The 9,429-nt window shown below is 40.7% G+C and overlaps 1 pseudogene; it reads right to left on the minus strand.

The window, feature by feature from the left end:
• Positions 1-1,316: 1,316 nt before the first annotated feature.
• LOC118520625 (ATP synthase F(0) complex subunit k, mitochondrial pseudogene) lies at positions 1,317-1,710 on the minus strand (annotated as a pseudogene).
• Positions 1,711-9,429: the final 7,719 nt, after the last annotated feature.

Raw genomic sequence — 9,429 nt, forward strand, 5'->3', positions numbered from 1 at the left:
AAGGTTGCCTTTTATCTTGGATTGAGTTGGGTTGTCGAGTTGAAAAATCAAATACAATCATTTTTTTAACCAGGTCAGGAGAGGATTGTACACATTCCCTCAGAAAGAACGGAGGCAGGACACATCCCACTTTTTAAGACAACACGTGATGTGTCTCTTCCAGTAAAACACAAAGAACATTGACGAAAGTCTTAAGGAAATAAAAATGTTGGAAAAAGGATCTCTGGGATCAAAGTTGAAGGGCTGTTAAATGAAGCTATCAGTACCATCCCTGTACAAAGGAACTTTGAAGTTCATTGAGTCCAACTCAGCTGCCTCAAATCTTTGTTGAAATTGAGTCAGGACCTAAAGAAAGAGAGGGAGAGTGAAGGCTCCTTATCCCAAAGGAATCAACTGCAATCCAGTTGATTTTAGCACCGAGCTCAAGATTGCACAGCTGGCTACAAACCCTGAGGCTAGCATCTGGGTCTCTTCTATCCAGATGTTTTGGCCTGCTTTATAATGCAGAAAACCTCAAATTAGCAGTTTCTGGGCAGCTACTCTCCTCTTAAATCTGACAGATTGAGGCTATGCTTCAATCCATTCCCCTCAAAGAGAGTCGTAAATTATAAGCTTTTCAGGTTTATGGGTCTTTGACATTTAGACTTTAAATAAAAAGCCACCCTGTGCTGTCTACAACAATACCTGAAATTTTCAGTACCATGAAGAAATATCTTAACCTATCAAAAATAGATCTTCTAAAGTTCTTGCCCTCAAACAAATCGTTGCCATACTACCCACTTTGGAAGTGCACAAGGCCAGAACAAGTTTGGATGTCTCACTTATTTTATATCTGGGCTTTGGCTGCAGATTGACTTAAACTGGAGAAAATTACCCCACTTCTTTGAGCCATATTTTCCTCATCTGAATAATAATGGAGATGATACATTTCAAAGTTACTGTGCAATCAAGACAGCCTATGAACCGTCCCTAGGAAAGATATTTGCCACATAACAGAAATTTAATAAAATTTTCTTTTCTTTTCCCCTCCTTCCTAAGCAACTAACTTCATTTGTGTTCCTTTCTTCTTCTTCTTCTTCTTCTTCTTCTTTTTTTTTTTTTTTTTCATTTGTTCCTTCCTTCTTAAAATTTCTTTCCATAGCAAACCACTGGACCAAAGGCTGGGACATTTAACTCAAATACGGAGGAATTTTACTTCTCAGAAATGCATTTTATCTTAACTTTTTTTCCAGGTTCATAATGTATTGTGGGGACTATCACATGATGAGTGGACATTAGCTTCTCCAGGCATGGGAACTTAACAGCTTAAAACACATTCATGTTGCTTTCACAGCTAGTGTGTTTTTAGACCGTAACTTGAAGTATAAGACCATCACAGCAAGACCTCCATATGTGGTCAGGACACAGTTCATTCTACCTGTGAGAGTATAAGAGTTAAATTTTTTTGGATACCAGTGAAATGGAACGGGGCAGCAGTTTCTAGACCTGCCATGATTTCAATCTTGCAAAAGGTGCCAATTCCACTGGTTGTGTCCTTCAGTGCACTTCAAAAATGCATTTTAAATCACCCATTTGGTGGCTTCTATCCAGACTGAAGATTTTTTTTTTTTCCAGGAATAAGGGGACTTCTTTTCCTTTAGACACAAAGCAGGTAAACTGTTATAATTGCCTAGTATGTTCTGACTTCGAGAAGAGCACTTAACTCAATACAATTTTGTGTCTGACAAAGTAAATATTCTGTAATGCCTAAAACATGGTAGGGGGACCAGTAGGAGGAGCATGGCATTGACATCCGATGGATTTGGGTCCTGGCCCTCCCGTGTTTTGGTTGACTCTTAGTGAAAACCCCAATTTCTTCATTTGTCAAAGTCTAAGAACTCCTCTGCTACAAACCTCATAGGACTGCTGTCGGGCTCAATAAAAATAATAGAAGGGAAAGGCCACCGGAAATTCAGAAAAATTCTTCAGATTTGAATTCCTGTTATGAGTTCTGAGCATTAGGAGACGTTCATATTGGTTCCATGCAGAAGTCAGACTGGGGCCCTGAGTCCTAATGGACACTTTTTTTCATCCTTATTGTTACCACCCCAGCCACATTGCTCCATCCACTCTTGCTCCTCTTTATTTTTCCATGGAACAGTCGGTGTGAGATCATGTCGTTCGTCTGCTTAGAAGCCTTCAAGTGTCTTCTTCTCTTGGGCTACCATGCTCCACAAGGTTCTCCATATTTGCCTTTGTTTCCATGACCTTCATGGAACTCCTATCTTTCTTCCTTATTACACTACACACTTGCACTCTTTCTGCTCCTCAGCCAAGGCAAGCTTGTTTCCACTTCAGGATCACTACCTGTTGCTATTTATTTGCCATGTAGGTCACCTCCTCAGAGAGGCCTTATCTGACCATGCTCACTAAAATGACATCCCCATTCCCAGTCACTTTCCAACACAGTATCCTGTGATTTTTCTCAACACATTTATCATTAATGGAAATGAAAATATTTATTTGTTTACTTGATTGTTGTCTCTCTCGGCACCTAGAGTACCAATAAAACCCCTAGAGCAGGGGGATAGTCTAGATTTCGGAGCCTAGAACTATGCTTGATAGATTGAAAGTGCCCAGTGAATATTATTTGAATGCACACAGGTCTAAAATAATGGTGCTAAAGGCTCAACTTCTGTAAATCTTGTACCTGCCTCCCAAAATCAAATTTTAAAAAGGGATTTTCCTCTTCTCTGTTATTCATTTCCACAAATCAAGAACTTACTCAAGTGAGACCCAAGGAAATACTTAAAACTGGGTGACTTGATTGTATATAGACTGTGGATCCAAAATTGTTTTTATCCATGTTTTAATCAATATTGCTTGAGTGTGTATTAAGCACACAAACCAGGGTTTTACATTTTTTTACTGTCTTTGATAGCTGGCAACATTTTTTTTGTGTCTGGGTATCTGGAGAAGATAATTTTAAAAAGGGAAATACACAAATTCTGTGTGCATTGATGACCACAGCTATCACTTGCCTAATTTTCAGCTCCACCCAGGAAAAGTCCCACCCAGCATTGCCAAGAACCTAGGCACTGGATGGCAATTTGGAACCAGTAATAGTTTTCCACAAGTACATTTCTGGCAGAAGAAACAGCTAGAGATTAGAGAGTATAAAGAGGGCTGAAAGCTTCCATTGACCTTCTGGGACCTCGACTGAGGCTGCTTACGTTGCTGTGACCCCCATTAGATGGCCACTTTCCAAACTGTTCAGAACATTACTTCTGGGCATGTAGAGCTGATATCTCACTGCATGGACAAAAGCCCAGGCTGGACAAGGTCCAGTTAAGAAAGCATCTCCATTGGAATGATACTATCTGGCAAGGGACGAATCCAGTGATGCCATAGGTATTATCTGTCTTTCCTTTCTATGCCTGAGTCATTTCCTTCATAGACCAGATAACAGGCAGTCTAAAGAAATATAACTGGGTGAGAATCTGTATATAAACACTGAAATATTTCTTCAGAGTTGATCTAGTCCAGCTGAACTTCTGGAGTCAGACGGATATGGGCCCCAGCTATAACCTCATTCTCTTTCTACCATCATGAATGAGAACATATGGACCGGTTGTTTTGTTTTGTTTTGTTTTTTATTCTAAACCCACTGGTAACATCATTTTTCCCCCCTGTTTAAACTAACTTGACAGGTGTGAATGGTATAGTGGATGAAGGCTTAGATTTGGAGTAAAAATAGTAGATAATCATTTTAATTAAACTGATTCCTATTCATGACTAGTTCACCAGTCCTGATTAGTTTGCTCAACCTGTCACACCATCCTGTAAGGCCCACGTGAAGTAACAACCTACTCTGTGGAGCTTTTGGATAGTCACTAAACAAGTCAGTAACTCCATCTTTTATTTATTTATTTATTTGTTTATGTATGTATGTATTTATTTTTAAAGATTTTATTTATTGAGAGAGATCACAGAGGCAGAGGGAGAGGGAGAAGCAGACTCGCCACCGAGCAGGGAGCCCAATGTGGGGCTTGATCCCAGGACCCCGAGACCATGACCAAGCCGAAGGCAGATGCCCAATGACTGAGCCACCCAGGCGCCCCAGTGACTCCATCTTTTATTTCTAAATGGCACTTGTATTTTCCAGTAATAATACCCTTAATATACTGTATTTAACAATTTAAAAGTTTCTCTCTTCTTCTAACAGGCTGTGATATGCACAAGGAGGAGGGCTATGTCTTACTCATCTTTGCAAACATATCTTACCAACATGAAATGCTTATCTACGGAGGACTTTGCATTTGCTGATCAAGTGAGAAATAATTGATCAATTGAGTGAATAAAAGTTATGTATCTTAGTTTAGCAAAAAATACAGAACGCTTAAGTCAATGACAAGTAAATTTTGGTTGAGTGCTTGCCAAATGACAAGCAGTTTTGAATACATGATTTCATTAACACTAAACGAGCCTATAAATTAAATATTAATACCCCCCCTTTTTTTAGTGAGGAAGATGTCATGAAACAGGGTTCAGGGAGTGAGTGCCAACTTCAAGACCTCAGAAGCAAAAAACATCTCATTTAAAATGAATTTGTTCACTATGTGGCCAAATTTGTGAACTTAATAGAAATCAAGCTAAGTGGCATTAACCCGAGATATTCCTCAGAATAGTGACATTTGCTGTTCAACTTATTCATCTTCCATAATAACCCCATTGTATAGATGAAGAAATTGGGACTTGGCAGTATAAAAAACTTTTTTAAAGTCTATGATGAGGCAGAATTAATTCAAAACAGACTTGCCTCCTTCAAGTTTGATGTTCTCTCCAATTTCTCATAACCTCCTTACAATTGTTTCTTTTTCTATAAATTCTAATAGCGTTACATTAAATCATATCTCAATAAACACAATTTTTGCAGGGTGTTAAATAATGGAGTCCATTTATGTTATTCTGATTACCCAAAAAACAATGATATCTGTTTATCTAACAATATGCAGCTTAGAGAATCTAAAAGAATCTAAAGAATCTAAGATTGGAGTGGTTAAAAGCACAGGTTTGGGTTAAAGGTGTGAACTAGAATCCTACTCTGCCATTCATAAGATGGGTGACCCTGGGTTAGGTTACATAGACTCAATGAGGCTACGTGTTCTCATTTTTAAATAATCTTTTTCTTGAATGCAATGGAACACGAGTGGCTAATCAGAGCAGAGAAGGAATGTACTGGAGTTTCTAATGAGGAAAGACCAGAGAGCCAGGCAAAGAACACGGTAGAGACATAGTAGTTCTAGATAAGTAAAGGAGAATTCTCATCCTGATTCCTACTCTTTCCCATGCCCACTTCCCACAAGGAGTGAGCTTCAGCCCAGTTCCTGTCTTTGTTTAAATTCTCACAAGGGAGATTCTGATTGGTCCACAGGTCCATTGTGATAGGTCCCATGATTACTCTTCAGCTAAGATTGGGCAGAGCTCTTCATTAGTCATTGCCATCAATTCTGTACACAGTAGAGAGGAGGTCATTCTCCAAAAGGTAGCAGAAATCCTCTTACCAAAAAAACCCAGGAATCCCCAAACACCAGACATCTATGGAACTCCTTCATAGGGTTATTGTGAAGATGGTGATGGAAAATCAGGAACTCAAAGGAGGGGAAGAGAAAGGCAGAAATCTTTGGTCTTAGAGCCACAGATTGCTTGATTAATACCAGTATTAATGAACGGGGTTTCATGATTTTAGACTCAATTTTAGATATTTTAAATTTTAAAAAGCCCTGTGAAATTGACTTATTACTATTATCATTAGTTGGGGAATCAGGAATTGTAAGAGCTTGACCTTGCCTGTTATGTTTCTGTATTTATAATACTTCCTCTATGAGGTTAAGGAAGATCCTTTGTAAAAGGGAGATACTGAAATATCAATCAGAAACATAATTTCAGGTCAAAAGAAACATCGGACATAATCGGGTCCATCTTCATCAGAGAGAAAAGCTGAAGCTCAGAAGAGAAAAGGGACTGGCAAAGCATATTTTGTAATTATAGGTTTTTATCAGTTATATGGAGAACGGGGAACAAAAGGCCAAATGAATGAATGAGGTAACCTATAAAATCCTTTTTTTATACATGAGATTCTTGAAGTCAATGTGTGCCTGGCTGTTCTGTGGGCCTAAGTCATGATTTATACATCATGAAGATGAGCTGTATGTCAGGGGTCAGACCTCCAGAAGCAGTAGACAACCATTAACACTAAGCCAGTTCTCGGAATAAAAAGCCAAATGGCCTGGTCTATGAGCTGGGGAAAGGAAGTCGTGAGAGAGATGGAGATCTGGTCTGCGGGAGGGACTAACGCTCTCTAACTTACCTTCTGCGGACAGGGGTTTCATTTGTTCAGAGCTCACTGCTTAGACAAAGGAAGTTTCTTAAAGATGCCTAACCTTCTGTCTTTATTTTTGGAAAGAAAAAAAAAAAAGCCCAAATTAAAAATAAATAAATAAATAAATAAATAAATAAATAAATAAAGGTTCCATATGCCATTATTACAGCTTTTTGGAAGTTTAACAGAGAACATGGCATTCTGGAACACAGAAGTACCCTGAGCTCCCTGTAACAAAGAGGAAGGACCCTGGCAAGCAGCCCCCATGACAAAGCTGTGCTCAAACTTTAGGCTTCCCTAGGGTTGGTGATGATGGTTTTCATTTAGGCCTGGTTGGGCCCCCCAAGTAGAAGCCTTCGAGACTGGTTCTGAATCAACTCTGTCATGCAGTACTTGGGGTGCCAGATTTGAGAAGAAAAAAAAAAAAGGCAAAACAAAAAACATTCTCCAAGTCCAGAAAAGTTTGGCTCAAGCCTATGCATATAATAAAAAAAATAGCAAAGAGGAAAAGAGTGTGTGTTTGTTCTTATAAGATATGGAGTCAGTGCTTTTATGTATTATCAGACTTCAGTGTCAGACCTCAGTCACAGCTGTTGCTAAATGCATCTGAGAAAGAACTGGAAGGTGAGTACCTAGGGTGGGATTATGCGTATCTTTGCCTGACAAATCTGTGGATTTCAACAGCCCCGATAATTACAGGGCAGGGCAGCCCAAGCACTGGCTCTGACAGAGAGACTGGGTTCCACATTCAGTGTAGTAACTTAAGCCACCCTGGGTGTCCAACCTCTGCTCTCAATCTACCCTCAGAACAGGCTGTCCTCAGGCTTCGTCTACTGAACCCAAGAGGGAAGGGAAGGAAAGGGGAATTTCTGTGTGCCTCTTAAAACTCCAGCCGAGTTCAGCCTTCAAAAGGCAAATGAGAGCTTCCCATATCCCTGCTCCTGACCTTTCCTGCAATTCAATCTCCAGGAGTTGAAGGGTTTTAAATCAGTGCGTCTCCATCCTGTTTGGGGGGTGTCATGGGAATCTCCAAACAAAGTCGTATTTCACTTTTACTCCATCCAGCCTGTGGGAATGTGGTGTGAGCCTTGATCAGCTGTGCCAGTCCCCAGCACTTAGGTTTGGATGGCACTGTGCCCGCTCTCTGGTGGTGGACAGCTTTAGTGATTAAATTTAATTTAGATGCGGAGTGTCGAGGTTTTGAATACGAGCTGCAGAATCACATTGCCTCTGGTCAGATTTCCGCGCCACTACTTAAAAATGGCATCAGCTTCGTCTCGTCGGTTAAATCCCCAGTCTGTTTCTCCATCTAAAATAGAGAGATGAGAATAGCAAGCATTGGCTGAGTTCTTACTCTATGAAATATGTTCAAAGCATGATATGCTTCCAACTCATGTAATCTTCATAATATTCCTACAACGCAGGTACGCTTATCATCATTGTCACCCCTGGTTTATTGAGAATAACAGGGCACTGAGTGATTAAATATAGCACCCTGGGTGGCAGGCTTGCACACAGTGGACAGGGATTTAAACGTAGCAAGTTTAGCCCCAGTGACACAGTGCCTACTTACTACGCTGCATTGCTTCTCCAACTTTGATGGAAAGGAACAGCATCTAATTCAAAGGGTTCTGGTGGTCCTAAATGAGCTCTGTATAAACGGTTGTAGCGCAGTGCCTGGACCATAGTAAACACTTCATAAATGCTAATGACCATTGATAATGGTGATGGCAGCGTGACAGTTATGGGAATGTGATGACGCTAACAATTGTGAAGTTCGAGAAAATGTACATCCATCCTTCTCAACCACGTGTCACCTTCTTGAGGACAGGAATCCAGGACAGTGGAGTTTCTCATCCCCTGGAACTGGTGGAAAGGGAATGAAGCTCCCACCTCTTTAGAAATAAAGCCCTACCGTCTTAAAATAAAATCCCCCCGCTCCCCCAAAAGGGCTCCACTGTCCCTGGGTTACTGCAAAAGGGCGGGAAAGATGAAAAAAAGGAAAAGAGTCAAAGCAAGAATTTCTCTGCCCTCCTTCCCCAAATCTGACTGATCCTTCAGGCCCTGACCTAGGTGATTGCCACCACAAATTTGTTGGGCGGACCTTATTTTACAATTTACCTGATTAAGACATTAGGGCATGAAAGAGGTTAAGAAACCTGCTGAGATAGCACAACCGCCACCACAACCACAACCACAAGCTCTGAGCCACGGTTTCACCCAGGACCACGGTGCCATGCTGCTGCAGTGCTCATCAGTCACTGTAGGTAGAGAATAATTGAAATAAACCTTACAGCATCCCCAAGGTCAGCATCATCACTGACTCTTCACAGCGTTCTCTCATGTGACAAATGCTGATTGAGCATCTTGTCGATACGAAGCCTGCGCTGCCTGATGGCTTCCACCAGCCCTGCCACAGACCACTCAGTAAGTGTCTGGTCAGTGGAAAGCAGGGCTCCAGAGCCATTAGCAGGAGGCAGCTGTCCGGGAAGATATTAAACAAGGACACAGACTCATAATTCCCAACAGTTGGGAATCTGTTCTTTTAAATACCCTTCAGCTCCTCTTTAGTTCTCTGCAAGCAAAAATAGTTCAGTTGCCAAGAAACCTATGTGTGGTGATAACTTCGTGCTAAACAGATGTACAAATCTGTTGTTAAATGAAATTCTAAAAGATTGCTCTTTAATGCTTCAACTTATGTTTGTGCAATATAAGATGGGTTCATCATTAACACCCTAAAAATGTTTTCATGTTTAAATAATGTGAATTAAGACAAGAACACACTGATCACAGAATGCTAGGGACTAAATACTATCAATCTTATCTCAGAGACTGCATAGTTCAACGTAGGTTGAGAATATCGTTTCTCGGGGTGTTGGGTGGCTCAGTCGGATAAGCATCTGCCTTGGGCTCAGGTCATGATCCCGGGATCCTGGGATCGAGCCCCTCGTCCAGCTCCCTGCTCAGCAAGGACCCCGCTTCTCCCTCTCCCTCTGACCCACCCCCAACTTATGCTCTCTCTCTCAAATAAATAAATAAAATCTTAAAAAAAAAAAGAAAAAGAAAAT

This window comes from Halichoerus grypus, chromosome 5 (genome assembly GCF_964656455.1).
Source record: "Halichoerus grypus chromosome 5, mHalGry1.hap1.1, whole genome shotgun sequence".
NCBI lineage: Eukaryota > Metazoa > Chordata > Mammalia > Carnivora > Phocidae > Halichoerus > Halichoerus grypus.